A 15,271-nucleotide genomic window follows, 5' to 3' on the forward strand; every position below is an offset into this window, starting at 1 on the left:
AATACTGGCCTTTTAAAACAAATAGATACAGTCCGTATGTTTTCATTAACTTCATAGTAATCTGCTATATAAACATCCCCAATTTACTAAACTTTCCCTATTGTTTCTCACTACTAAAAATAAGTGTTTCTGTGAACATATTTGTTAATTTCCTCTCTGCATTATTTCTGCCAGTGTATTCTCAGAGGTGGAATACAAGGTCAGAGGTTATGGCTGATTTGTGTAATGATTGAAACTAGAAATACTGAACCAGTTTACCAGGTCACCAGCATGTGCTTATTTCCTTATGGCTTTGCCAATACCCTTTCATTATTTTTGTGTAGTTTAAGAGTTTTGTAAAGACACCTTAATGTTTTCACTGTGGAGAAATTTAAAGTGGTTGAAGTCTTCTGTGCTTCTCCCTTAATTCCAAATCTTGTTCTCTGTGCTACTTTACCTTTTTTCATGGTGTTTCTATTGCATTTTCATACATATTTTGAAGTTCTGATAGCAACACAAGGCGGGTAAGGCAAGTATAATCATTCCCATTTTATAAGTGATGAAAATGAGGCCCCATCAGGACTGGAGGCAGAGGTCTTCCTGTAGACGGATGGTGTTGCCTTCCTCCCCCAAGAGGTAGAGGGGATTCAAGGTCTTTGGGGGACCCCAGAACTCTGGCAAAGGGTTCCACTTCTTTGTCTCTACTTTTAGAAGCTGGCTGGAATGTTGTGGGGTTTTTTTGGCCACGTGGCTTGTGGGATTTTAGTTCCCGGACCAGGGATTGAAACTGGGCCCTCAGCAGTGACAGCCCAGAGTCCTAACCACTGGACCACCAGGGAATTCCCTGGAATGGTTCTATAAGAAGGTTTTCTGTGAGGTGCTATTGGGAGAGGGGGTGCTTGGGGAGAAGTGTGTTTTGAGGGCGAAGGCGAGAGCTTGGTTTCCCTGTATTCTCCCTTGCTGGGGAGACCAAGGTGAGGGGTAAGAGCCGCGGCCAGTGGTGGGAGTTAGGGCCTTAGGTACCCATCACCTCAGCTGCAGTAAAGCACCAGGGCTCTGGCAGTGCAGGTGGGAGGCCATATGAAGCCCTCCAGAGCCTCCCACAGAGGAGATGCTGCAGCCTTCAGAGTCTCTCTTCTGGAGATTGCTCTAGCCCCCAGAACAGCCTTCAACAGGCTTTAAAGCCCAAGAACTTTAACCTGCAAGGGCTCTGACATTGTCTAGTCCAGGGGATGGGAAACTATAGCCCTACAGTCAATACCACCTACTTTCAATGGCCCTGGAGCTAAGAATTTTTTTTTTTTTACAAAGTGTGTGTGTGTGTTTTTTTTTAACTTTATTGGAGTATATTTGCTTTACAATGTTGTGTTAGTTTCTGCTGTATAACAAAGTTAATCAGCTATACATATACATATATCCCCATATCCCCTCCCTCTTGAGCGTCCCTCCCACCGTCCTTTTCCCACCCCTCTAGGTGGTCACAGACACCGAAAGAATGGGTTTTATAGATGACCAGTTGCAATAGATTTGATGGTTGGAACACTAACTTTGGACCCCAATTAAGCAAACTGTTATCCGCCCCTGCAATTCCATTCTTCTCATGGCAGACCTGTATTACCAAAAACAAACAAAACAGAATAAGACAAATGCAATTCTTATTATATTTTGAGTTTCGTCAGTTAAAATTTTGTGGAAATTTAGTTTTCTCCTTTGTTATGTGAGTACCTACTCTGCGCTTCCAGTGCAGGAGGTGCAGATTCGATCCCGGGTTGGGGAATTGGGATCCCACATGGTGCAGGGCCAAAAATACTACTACTACTACTAATAATAATAATAAATAATAATATCCTGGATTTTACTGTATGGCTCTCAATGCCTAAAGTATTTACCATCTGACTCTTTGTGGAAAAAGTGTGTCTACTCCTGATCTACTCCCAGTATGGTTTACTAGTTAAGCAGCAAAACTTTAAAAAAGTGACTTATTCTGGGGTGGGGGACAGGATAGAAACAGATCAAAGTGAGGTGCAGTTATGTAAAAGGAGGAAGAAGAGGTGAGCAGCGGTCCACCTGCGCCCCTTCCCTGCCCTCCGTCTCACACAGCCCGTGAGGAACCTCCGAGAAGCCCAGTTTCAAAACCACTGTCCATGTCAGTCTGTCCTGTCCTGCAGGGAGTGCTGGGGTGGAAGACGGGAAGGGAGGTCTGGGTATTAGGGATTGTGCATCCTCTCTAAACCTGGCGCTGCACTGGTCATGGGCTGTTACCTAGTTTAACCCTCTTGCAGCCCTACGGGGTGGCCGGCGTTTCTCCCACTTTGCAGATAAGGAAGCTGAAGCTTGGAGAACTTAACTAACTTGCCGAGGGAAGTGTCACAGCTGGGATTTAAACCCATGACTTCTGACTCCCGGTCCAGTGCTCTTTGGGGGCTGGGGTGGGTACCAAGCTGCCCAAGATTTTTCTTTCTGCCTGTGACCCTGGGCTCCCCTCCAGAGAACAGGGGAGGAGGTGGATACAGTTGTTTAGTGGTTTATTGGGGAATCTGCTGAGAGCCCAGTTGTCCTTGTTTAATCCATTTCCACGGCTGACACTGCTCCCCTGCCCACGCCCACCCCCTGGCTGCCTGCATCTAAGCCTGAGACCTCAGTGCCCTAATCTTGAATCCTGAGCTGCTGGTCCTTGGTGGCCTGGCCACACGGCCTGGAGGGTGATGAATTATCCTTCCCTCCTGGGGGTGAGGTTTATTTGGCACCCTGGGCCCAGGGCGCACCAGCTAAAGAGGAGAACTGGGCTGCTCAGGGGCTGCAGTATGGTCCTGGGAGGCAAACGCTCCTACTGGTGTCATGGAGGAGACAGGGAGACGGGGCAGAGGGGGAAAGGCAGCTGAGGGCCCCAGCAGGAGGACGGGCTCGGGGCAGCAGGCTGATGAGCCCTAGCCTGGTGGTGACTACTCCGGGTGCTGCAGCCACCGGGCCCAGGTGTGATCCCGGCTCTGCTACTGTGAGCCGCTGGACCTGGGGCAGCTTCACGCTCATAGGCTCCGTTTCTTTGTGCTAAGATGGTCCCATTTCTCACAGGGTTGTTTTCCAGCCTTCTGGGGTCCCCTCCTTTAGTGTCCAAATAAGAATAATGAGCATTCCATTCCAGGACAACAGGAAGTCCTGTTCCTGACTGAGCATTTCTGGGTCTCCCCAGGGAGGGCTCACATCCTCCTTGTTGCCTTAGGTCCTTGGACTCAGGACCTCTTTCTCCTTCGAGACAAGGCAGCGCTCCCTCTGTGACCCTGTCTCAGGCACGGACTCAGGCCCGTTTCTGAGTGCCTCCCTTGCCACTGAGGCTGCTTGCAGGATAAACTGAGTTTCGGGTAGTGAGAGGAATTTCTGCAGAGAAGGAAACAACTTCAAGTGGGGTAATAGATACCTCCGCTCCCCTGACTCCTGCCATCTGCCATGATGCTGAGGCCTTCCAGGACCCCTCCCCAGGCCCGAGATCTGCTACCATCCTTATACTTACCTCCCCAAAGAGACCCCTATTCTTTCACATATAGATGTTACAGCCTCTCCCTGAAAGGACCCTGGGCCTCTCTTTTCCAGAACCAAAGATCCTTTAAAGTTTTTCCCATGCAAAAAGCCGTCTCTGACCATCCCCCCCACCCCATCTCCACCCCATTTCGGAGTCTTTTGCCTTCCTTATTACCAGTAACAGTTCTGAGCAGCTTTCAAAGTGATTCTTTTCCCATTCCTAGCACAGATGTAAGGGGCATAGCCTGGCATGTGGGAAGTACCCAGCAAACGGTTGAAGATATGGACAAGGTGATGCTAAAAGCCCAGCGGTCAGTTGTTTTGAAGAGCTCATAGGGAGGAGCTGGGTTGGGCTGCTTCTCCTCTGTTACCTCATTTGATCATGAGCCTCCACAGTGGAGTAGATGGGCAGGGAGGAAGTCACCGTCCCCATTTTATAGATATGGAAACAGAGGCACAAAGACCCAGCCCTACCCTTGAGAGCAGGGTGGCCAGGTGGAGTGGAGATAAGGCTGGTGTCCACAGGGGTTTGTAAACACAGGTCCAAGTAGCAATCTTGAAAAGATTTCTTAGAGAAAGAGATTGTATAAGACACCTTTGGACCCAGCTAAATCAGCAGTGTTTCCAGAGTTTGGAATTGTGAAATTCTTTCTGATGTTTCAGCTGAGCCCTGATGTAAGAGCCTTCCTGGGGTCCACACATGCCTCTGAGATTTCAGCTTTCTGCTGGTCAGGAAGCACTGCCACGCCCTGGCTAAGCCGGTTTGGCTCCACCAACTGCCACCCCAATTCCCCTGGTTCCCAGTGTTGTTACCATCCAGGAAGTTCTGCGTCTGGACCATCTCCGGGGCAGCTGATCCACCCCTCTCCAATACACAGTCAAGAATTTGTCTCTCAGGCTCAGGTATTAAACCTAGGTACGAATCCCAGTTTTACTACTCACTGCCTGTGTTACCTTGGGTAAGTTACTTCACCTCTCTGAGCCTTGGTTTTCTCATCTGTGGAATTGAGAACATACCACCTACTTTATCAGGCCAGGATTTGAACCTCCATCTCTCCTGACTCTAGAGGATTGAATGAGATTATGAGCGAAACATGTAGCACAGCGATTGTCATCTTGGGTAGTATATATGAATCAGAGGAGGTTTAAAACAAACACACATGTATACATGCCAGGGATTCAGATTTAGAAGGTCTGGGGTGGCGCTCTGGCATCCATATTTTTTAAAGTGTCCCAATTTGTGTAGACTGTACACCTGGATCCAAGATCACTTCTTCAAAATGGTACTTGAGACACAAAGTAAGCTCCCAGAGCTGTTGGTTTACTCCTTGCTTCCCTGATTGAGCAAGTCTGTTATCCTCTATCGCGGTGGGCCATGTTAATTTTACCTCTGTGTTCGGTCACAAAGACCCCTGCTGGGATTCCCACCCACCCCCAACTTGTGCATGGTGTCTGCCATACCTGATATTCCTTTCTTGCTAAAACTACCCTCTTTCCTCTTCTGCCCTGAGCCCCTCACAGCCCCCTGCCCCATAGAGTGGAGCTGGGCTGGCTCTTGTGCAGGGGTGGCCCCCTGACTGGAGCAGGGATGTTCACTTGACCCATTCATTGGCTATTTGGTGTCCTATGAGATGGCTGGGCTGAAAAAGCTCTGCCCACTAGGACCAGTGATATATTAGCCAAAAGCCAATTAGATGGCCTCTCTGTGAGACTTGATGCACAGTGAGGAGGGCATGGGGCTGCCACAGAAGATGCAGTGATTCCACGAGCTAATTCCTTTGTGGCTTCTAGGTTCACTTTCTCTTCCTGTGTGTATCCTTCCAGTGACCGCCTTTTCCTCAAAGAGCCTAGGTTGCATGCCTTCCCTGTGTTATCTGTGTCTCACCCATGCCCGGAGCCCTGCTCCAGTTCTACCATGCCCAAGTTCTGCTTCCTTACAGAGGCCTGTCCTGACTACTGCAGGCATGTTGACTGCAGGCAGGGTTGGGTACACCTGTTCTACGTACCTGCAGCATGTTGTGGATTCCCTAGTTGTCATTATTTGCCTTTGAGTCTGTTCCCGCCGTCTCTGGCATCGCCCCTTAACAAAAAGCTACCCTAAAGCAGCTTGCAGTCCAGTGAGCTTTCCAATCATAGGATCTGGAGGTCATTCTCTTTTATCTCCCAGTGCCTTACCCAGTGACAGGCACATAGTAGGTACACAATAAATGTTCGAATGAGTTCTGGTTTCAGTTGGCTCCCGGGGTCTCTATTCTGGCTTTGCACTGTGACCTTAAGGAAGTTTCTCTTCCTCTCCGGTTCTCAGTTCCATTTCCCCCCTCAGCTCTAAAATGTCATGAGGCTATGAAATACCCTTCAAACATCTGTTGGGTAGGAGATGCTTTGATGGGCATAGGGAGGGGTGGAGAGGGGAGTGAGCACAGAGATGTAGTTTATACCTTCTAGGAGCTTAAAGAGAGGTTGCAGGGACACATAAACAAACAAACAAATAACCTCAGCAGCAATTCAAGAGCTGTCAGAACATAGTGCAGCCAAAAGAACGTTCCAGACCATCTATGTGATACTAGTTCAGAACATGGCTACCTCCATGGACTGGCACAGTCAGAACAGGTTTTGGGAGGTGAGAGCTAAGTGAGGCACTGAAGGATGGGTGGGATTTGAATAGGCCGAGCAGTGAGTGTGGGCATTCTAGGAATAGGTGGACCTGAGCCTCCCAAATAGGCAGGAAAACGCAAGGTGTGTGTGAGAGAGTGGGTCCCCCGGAAACTGGATGACGTGTTCTGATAGGGAAGCAGTGCATGAGCCTGGAGTAGCAAGGAGGGGATGGACAAAAGTCTAAGCTGCCATTAAAGGTTTACTAGTGTTGGTATTGATCACAGTGAGGGGAGGTGGGAAGAATGAGGGGAAGTTAGGACTATGGTTGATTTAATTGTCTTTTACTTATACTCTCTGTATTTTCTTAAAAAAACTTTAAACATGTATTTCTTATGTCATATAGGACAAATTGCTTTTTAAGTATTTCATGCTCAGGAGTTTGGACTTCATACTGGTTTTAAGCTGGAAGAAAGGTTAATGGGACTGAATGGGGGAAAGGGTCATGGGGGACTTCCCTGTTGGCGCAGTGGTTAAGAATCCGCCTGCCGATGCAGGGGACACGGGTTCGATCCCTGGTCCGGGAAGATCCCACATGCCGTGGAGCAACTAAGCCCGTGCGCCACAACTACTGAAGCCCGCATGCGTAGAGCCCGTGCTCCGCAACAAGAGAAGCCACTGCAATGAGAAGCCTGCGCACCGCAACGAAGAGTAGCCCCTGCTCGCCGCAACTAGAGAAAGCCCTCGCGCAGCAGCGAAGACCCAGTGCAGCCAAAAATAAATAAGTTAATTAATTAAAAAAAGAAAAAAGGAAAGGGTCATGGGAGGTGGCCCAGTGAGGAGTGAATCGCTGTAAAGAATGTGAGGGGGGCTTCCCTGGTGGCGTAGTGGTTGGGAGTCCGCCTGCCAATGCAGGGGACAAGGGTTTGTGCCCCGGTCCAGGAAGATCCCACATGCCGCGGAGCGGCTGGGCCAGTGAGCCATGGCCACTGGGCCTGCGCGTCCGGAGCCACAACGGGAGAGGCCACAACAGTGAGAGACCCGCGTACCGCAAAAAAAAAAAAAAAAAAAAAAAGAATGTGAGGGGATGAGGACCTGGAAGCTTCTCAAGGGAAGGATGGAGGCTTCACTGACTTGTATCCTTCACACAGAAAGAAAGGACTCAGTAAACCCTTGTAGAAAGATTAGCAAATCAGGGTGGCAGCCCCTAAGAGAGAAGGTAAAGTGATGGTGAGGATTCACACTGGTTCCTGCAGTGAGTCTCCCATCTCTTTTGCCAGAAAAATTCTGGCAGATACCCTGGGAAGTTTGGAAAGAGTCATTTGTCATTGTCCTCACTGGGCCACCTCCCATGACCCTTTTCTTTTTTTTAGATTTAATTTATTAATATATTATTAATTAATTTATTTATTTTTGGCTGCGTTGGGTCTTCATTGCTTTCTCTAGTTGCAGCGAGCGGGGGCTACTCTTCGGTGCGTAGGCTTCTCAAAACTTAAAACTATTCAAATGTTAATAACTGCAGGTGCTCATTTAACAATAACAGTGTTGTACATTTCTTTTCTCTCTGCGAGATTGTCCAGAAGCCTATAGCATTGCCAAGATTGTCCAAGCCTTTTTTAAAAAAATTTTTATTGGAGTATAGTTGATTTACAATGTTGTGTTAGTTTCAGGTGTACAGAAAAGTGAATCAGTTATACATATACATATATCCACTCCTTTTTAGATTCTTTTCCCATATAGGTCATTACAGAGTATTGAGTAGAGTTCCCTGTGCTATACAACAGGTCCTTATTAGTTATCTCTTTTACGTTTAGTAGTGTGTTTATGTTAATCCCAACCTCCACCTTTCCCCTTTGGTAACCATAAGTTTGTTTTCTAAGTCTGTGAGTCTGTTTCTGTTTTGTAAATAAGTTCATTTGTGTCATTTTTTAGATTCCACATCCAAGCCTTTTAATGACATGTTCTTTTCCTCCTTCTGCACACCTTCTCTCTCATCTTCCTTCCTTTCTTCTACTAGTTGTACTCAGCCCTCAAGTCCGGTGAAAAGTCTCCTGTCCTTCTGAAGCCTTCCCATGGGTATTTCCCCCAGCTTCAGCCATCTATCCAGCTTCCAGCATCCATAGCCCTTACAATCTCTGCCTCATACATAATTGTTCTGAAGCAGAAGGTTTCCTGGAGGTTCATTCTGTGTTCTGAGCCAAACCGTGAGCCCCTTGTAGGCAGAGGCCAAGGTTTATCATTCTTAGTTTTCCCACCACCATTAGCATAGAGCTGGATCCGTAGTAGGTGCTCAGTAAACACAGGGGCTGGTGTTAACCATAAATTGTACTCAGCCAGCACTGCGCCCCTGAGGGCTTGAGTTTGTGTTTCCAAGCCCAGGAGAAGGTAGAAATGCAGTGGCATTATTTTCATCACAGTCCTGTTCATACGACCTTCTTTGTTTTCTTGCCTGGAGGGGGTGGAGCAGGGGAACAGGCCAAGTGTGCAGAGCTGTTTGACATCCCAGCAGCTGTACAGAATGCTCACTTGTTCTCCCCTTTCATGTGCCAGAATTGCCGCACATCCCAGCTTCTTCCTGCACTGGTGTTAGCCTTGTGGCCTCTGTCCTGCTCCTGCTTCTCCAGGAAGTGGCTGAGCCTGGTTCTGCGAACCCCAACGGGGTATCTAGTCCCAGATAGAGAAGATGCCAGAGCTTCCCCTTGTGGGCAGCAACCAATCTCAACTGAGGAGGTGCCGTGGAAGTTCCAGGTCACGGTGGTGGCTTTCTTGGGGCTTTCTGAGGATAAGAGAAATGCAAAGATTCATCTGTGGCATCTGAGCCATCAGCCATGGACTTAAAGACCTTGATTCAAGTCCCACTTTAGCTGTCAATATGCTTTGTGACTTTGGGCGAGACACCTTCCCTTTCTGGGCCATGCAGCACTTTGGTGGTGCAAGTGGAACCTGATTGCAGGTCTCCTTGCTCCTGGTGCTTCCTCTTTCTCCTATTCCACAGAAACACTACAGGTATTTGATATCACACCAAGTCACCTACCCTTTCACTTTTGACTTGTTCCTGTTAGTACCTGAGGTGCTCTTGAGAGTAGGGACTTTCTTCAGAGGCCTGCTGTCAGAGATCTACCCCCAAAACGTGATTCTCCTACATTTCATTCCTTTCAGCTTCAGACATCTTGGGGCTACGTGATGGGTCTGTTTGTCTCTCTTTTTTAAAATTAAAGTATATGGGCTCCCTTGGTGGTGCAGTGGTTGAGAGTCCGCCTGCCGATGCAGGGGACACGGTTTCGTGCCGCAGTCCGGGAAGATCCCGCATGCCGCGGAGTGTCTGGGCCCGTGAACCATGGCTGCTGAGCCTGCGCGTCCGGAGCCTGTGCTCGCAACAGGAGAGGCCACAACAGTGAGAGGCCCGCGTACCGAAAAAAAAAAAAAAAAAGTATAGTTGATTTATAATGTTCTGTTAGTTTCTGGTGTACAGGAAACTGATTCAGTTATACGTATATATAACATATTCTTTTTTCTTATCCTTTTCCATTATGGTTTATTACAGGATATTGAATATAGCTCCCTATGCTATACAGTAGGACCTGACCTTGTTATTTAGTGTCTGTCTCTTTTGACAGCTGCAAAGAGATCCTTCCAGAAAAGGTGGGCCAAGTGACACTGCTTTGTTGAAGCAAGTAATGCCATCCCATGACTGGGCTCCATAAAGATTTGTCATACGAACAGATGAATGAGTGAATGAATGAATGAATTCTAGCAAGAGGCAAGAGAATTGATGATGCCATGGGATCACCTGAATCATCACTGTAAGAGACCAGGGCAGTCTTGGGAAGACCCCTCTGTGAAACTGACCATCTTAGGGCAGCACTTGCCCAATTTCCAGTCCTGATGAAATGGGTTCTGTCCCCCACTGCCACCCCAGCTCTCTCTCCATGTCGATGCATTCAGCAAGACCGTGCAGCGGGAGCTGGTGTGCGAGTAAAGGCGTCCTGGCTTTGGTTCTGCCGCTGCATGTGCTTAGGCAAATCCTTTCCCTCCCCAGGGGATCTCGGTTTCCCATCTCTAATGTTTAAGTGCCTTCCAGCACTAGCCTCCTGTGACTGTATGATCATGTGAAGCATCCTTGCTGGGTCAGAGGCCACCTACTCACCAGGGCAGGAGTCACCAAGGGCCATGGCACAGTAAAGCCTCCGGTGCCACTGAGACTGCTGTCGCTGAGATTAGACAGGGATGCTTGGCATCGAGGCTGTGCCCAGGGCCTGTTTTAGCAACACGGCTAGTAAATATTGACTCTGTGGCACGAAAATGGAAAGCAGAGATGACTGTGTTAACTCTCTCAGAGGGCAGAAGTTCACCAAGTCCTGATAAGACAAGATGTAGTTACGCAATCTGTGGGCGTATCATTGACAAATACGTTGTTTAGGGCTGGGGAGAGCTGAAAATAGGACAAGGGAGCCTTCACGGCTGATCCACGGCTGCTGTCCCGTTGGCATAGGCTGGCCTGCCGGTTCATCGTTCATTTTTAAATGAATGGATACTTACATTCTTGAAGGATAGAGAAAAAAGACTGTAAGGAAATACACCAAAACATTCACTGTGACATTCTCTAGAGATGGTGAAATTGCCAGTAATTAAAAACTATTTTTCACAGTCTACAACAATCACATTACTTATAATCAGAAAAAGGTAATGTATTAGAAATAAAATACCCTTTTTTGAAGAGTCTGAAGGAACTTTCAGAATCTTCTAAGTACTTCAGATCTTTGTGTTTTGCCTACTGGACATTGTGTGGTAACGTCGCTCTCAAAAAACAAGAAAACTCCATATGAGAGAAGGTACTCTTCAGAATAAACCCTGATCTAAGCGTGTTTATGTATTGATTTGTACCCGTGAAAGCAGAACGTGGTGGGATAAAATTCCAGTCACTTGAGATAGCAGGATTTTTTTTTTCTATGTAAACAAACACTGCTTTGAGTGCTTTCTGTTTGCCAGCCCTGTATTCTACAGTGACCAGGCCCGGCTTGGCCCAGAACTGGGCAGGTCTGAGCACAGGGCACTCTGCTAAGTGGTTCCAGTGGTTCTGGTAAGGTAGCAGGAGCCAGGTATGGAGGAGGGACTAGGCCTTAGAATTTGGAAGGCAGGGGTGGGAGTGCCATTATATTAATAATATTATCACTGATTAAACACCAACCATATGCCAGGAACCTTCCACATATTACTGATCCTTACAAAACTTTGTGTGATAGGCATTAGCTACCTTTTAGGGATGAGGAAAGCAGGGCTAGGAGAGTCACCTCCCAAAACTTCAGGGCCCATCAGCAGCAGGCTCTGGATTCAAACCCACATCTGCCTGACTGCAAAGCATTTGCTTTTCCCACCCTGCCAGGCTGCCTCTCAAGCAATTTAGGGTTTTACAGGAGAGCACAGACACCTGCAAAGGGAGCCTGAGCTAGCAAGACGCATGCAGTCTCCATCCAGGACTGAGGGTCTTTGGAGGAAGACGCAGCCCCAAGCGTAAATCATCTGCGAGTAGCTACAGGTAGCATCCTTGTGTGCCAGCCCTGACCCCAGGACTGGGTCCATCTGCCCTCCTCGGCCCTGGGGCCACCCAGTGGGGCCATTGGGGCCACAAGAACCATGGGACAGGTGAGCCTTCTTTGAGGTTCCTTCTGGCCAGTCCAAACGGCCCTTCATCCTCATCATCCCTTGTGCGATGGGGGAGGTCATTTGTTGGGGGGCAGTTGAAGTTTGGGGCTGCACAGTCAGGGCCTGTGGAGGAGGAGAAATTGGTCTGTAGGCCTACTTTGTACCTGGTTAATTAAAACAACCAGTAAAAGAGTCTCATGGTGGTTTAGCTTTGTAGCTGGCTCGCTAGAGCTAATTTCTGAGTCTGACCAATCGCCTCTTTGGGCCCAAAGATCCTGTCCTCACAGCCCTTGGGACTGGCCAGGAGCCTCACTTCCTCGCCCAGCTTCTCCGGAAATCTCTCTACTGTAACCTACCTGGAGAATGCTTCGTCTGCCCCCTTCACCCGGGAAGGCTTGCCTTCTGAGAATGAATGCCTCAGAGTTGAAGTTCATCAGTGAAAGTTGGTCTGCACTTATTTTGTTTTCTTAGGAGAAAGGATGTGAGTTTTGGGGGAGGGGCTGAATTGTGGTATGTGGTGTTTTTAAAAAACTATGTTTTGGGCCCAAGCAGCTGAGCTGATTGCAGCCCAGCAGCACCCGTTATGGAAATGGCTTATCTTGTGGTTCTCCAGAGTTGTGGCTAGAACGTATTTGGCTTCCTGACAAAACCATATAGGATTTTGAAATTTGATGGAGAAGGCTTCAAAGTTACCAAAATTGAAAGGAGTCGTGGCATCTGTATTCTCCTTCTGGCCCAGGAGTCTGGGTTTCTCTGAGGCTCACACCAATGTGAGTATCTGTTTTTTGACATAATAATGATAATCGTAATAATCACCTACATTTGTACAGAACTTTACAGTTCATGAAGAACATTCACATACATTATCTCATTCAATTCTTGTGGCTACATGTCTAGATAGGCAGGGACAATTAACCCTATTTTACAGAAGAGAAAATGAGGGCTCAGAGACGTTAAGTGACCTGGTCACACAGCTAGGAAGAGGCAGCATCAGAAGTTGAACCAAGGTTTTCTGACTCCAGACCAGGAAAGGCAGGGAGGTTTGCATCCAGTTTATGATGTGGACCTGCCATTGTGTTGGAATGCAGGCTCCCTGGGCACAGGGAGATGCAAGCAACCCAAGACTGTCCCGGGCCCAGCAGAGCCAGCCTCTGTAGACGATGAGACAACCTTCAAGGTGCAACCTTCAAAGGCTCTTTCTGAGCCTTATGGTAAGTGGGTCTTGGCCCCCTGTAGACCAGCAGTGGGAGGACCCCGTATTAAGAGCTCATAGAGCCTTTCTGCCCGTGGATGCTGCCTAGTAAGCGTCGTTGACCTCTCCCCGCCCCCTCCACTGCCGTCATGTCTAAGTCAGTCTCCCAAAGAGCCCGAACAGCTGCGGAAGCTCTTCATAGGAGGTTTGAGCTTTGAAACAAGTGATGACAGTCTGAGGAGCCATTGTGAGCAGTGGAGAACGCTCACAGACTGTGTGGTAACGAGGGATCCAAACACCAGGGGCTCCAGAGGCTTCGGGTTTGTCACATATGCCACTGTGGAGGAGGTGGATGTGGCCATGAATGCAAGGCCCCACGAGGTGGATGGAAGAGTGGTGGAACCAAAGAGGGCCGTCTCCAGAGAAGATTCTCAAAGACCTGGTGCCCACTTCACTGTGAAGTGGCACTGTTGGTGGCATTAAAGAAGACACTGAAGAACATCACCTAAGAGATTGTTTTGAACAGTATGGGAAAACTGAAGTGATTGAAATCATGACTGACTGAGGCAGTCGCAAAAAGAGAGGCTTTACTTTTGGAACGTTTGATGACCATGACTCTGTAGACAATATTGTCATGCAGAAATACCACACTGTGAATGGCCACAGCTGTGAAGTAAGGAAAGCCCTGTCTCAGCAAGAGATGGCTGGTGCCTCATCCAGCCAAAGAAGTCAAAGTGGTTCTGGAAACTTTGGTGGTGGTCATGGAGGAAACTTCAGTGGTCGAAGTGGCTTTGGTGGCAGCCGTGGTGCTGGGGGATATGGTGGCAGTGGGGATGGCTACAATGGATTTGGTAATGATGGAAGCAATTTTGGAGGTGGTGGAAGCTACAATGATTCTGGCAGTTACAACAATCAAACTCCAAATTTTGGACCCATGAAAGGAGGAAACTTGGAGGCAGAAGTTTTGGCCCCTATGGTGGTGGAGGCCCATACTTTGCCAAACCCCGAAATCAAGGTGGCTGTGGTGGTTCCAGCAGCAGCAGTAGCTACGGCCGTGGCAGAAGGTTTTGATTACTGCCAGGGAGGAGTGTGCTACGACAGGCTTATCAACTCTTAAAAAACAAAATTCCAGTTCAAGCTCATGGCTGAAGGGAGCATCCTTATGAGGACCTCTATCTGAGCCACTGTGCACTTCATTTTCACTGCCATGCAGTAGTCATTAGCTGCTATGCAGCTCGAATTAATCATTCAATTTTGTGAATGGACTTTTTCAAAATAAAATGCATTTAACTTGGGGGAAAAAAAAAAAAGAGCTCATAGAGCCCTGGAGTTAGCTGCTTTTGAACTTCGGAGCGGTAATTCCCACCTGGGACATACTGTCCTTGTCCTGCATAGCATAGGCAGGAGGGAGTGTGTCCTTGGCAGGGCAGGGCAGGGCCCCGTGGGTCAGCCAGGCTGTGGTCTCCTGCAAGACCGCAGCTGGCACAGGTCCCTGACCATGTGGTGCCCTCTCCTGCCACCTCACCACCCTGCAGGGACCTGCTCTGCTCTTCTGCCCACATCACCTCATCCTTTCCTGCCCACCTCCTGTTAGGACGCTTCCTTTCTCCATGCCCCTTGCTTGTCTGGTAATTTCTCTCTCCTTCCTCAAATGTGGCACATCTTGTTTTTATTTAATGGTCTTGACTTTTCTGAGGGATCCGATCTGTTTTTTCAGTTAGACGTCAGCTCCCCCGTGGTACCTTGCCTGTGGTCTTTGGTAAATATTCATTATATATTGGTCAATACCATTGGCTGCTCACCTGGCGTAGGAAAGTGTTTTGGGCTCCTGGCCTCGCCCAGGACCTGAAGTCTCCTTCAGAGACCTGAGAGCTGTTGGGACAATCACACAGTGTTCAACCTGAAAGGGACCTTTGAGAGTATTTAATAATCCAACACTGGTTTTCCAGAAGAAGAAATGAAAACCCAGGAGGGAGTGATTTGTTCCTAAATTATCTGGTGGCTTTGAACAAGTCACTCACTTCCTGTGTTCTCATTTCTTCCTCTGGAAACCAGAGTGTTGGACTGTTAGATACTCTCAAAGCTCCCTTTTAGATTGAATGTTGGATGATTGTCCCAACAGCCCTCAGGTCTCTGAAGGATGGTGTATGATGCGGCAGGAAGTTTTTCCCCATGCCTGAGGGAGGGTCGGAGATACTCACTCCTCCACGTCTGCCCGCAGCACCGCTGTCTCCTCAGGTAGTACTAGAACACCAGACTGCAGGATGGATCACACTTTCCTCTGTAAGCAGTCTTGGAGATAACCCCACTTCCCAAGGGTCAGGTGCTCTGGGAGGCAGGAAGGCCATC

General features: G+C 48.3%; 1 protein-coding gene and 1 pseudogene across 2 annotated transcripts in view; both read left to right on the forward strand.

Moving 5' to 3' along the window:
* Positions 1-15,271, forward strand: part of DAPK2 (death associated protein kinase 2) — a 119,163-nt gene that overhangs the window by 15,739 nt on the left and 88,153 nt on the right. The gene's annotated exons all lie outside the window — the stretch shown is intronic.
* Positions 11,722-14,083, forward strand: LOC132421191 (heterogeneous nuclear ribonucleoprotein A1-like; annotated as a pseudogene).

This window comes from Delphinus delphis, chromosome 2, assembly GCF_949987515.2.
Source record: "Delphinus delphis chromosome 2, mDelDel1.2, whole genome shotgun sequence".
NCBI lineage: Eukaryota > Metazoa > Chordata > Mammalia > Artiodactyla > Delphinidae > Delphinus > Delphinus delphis.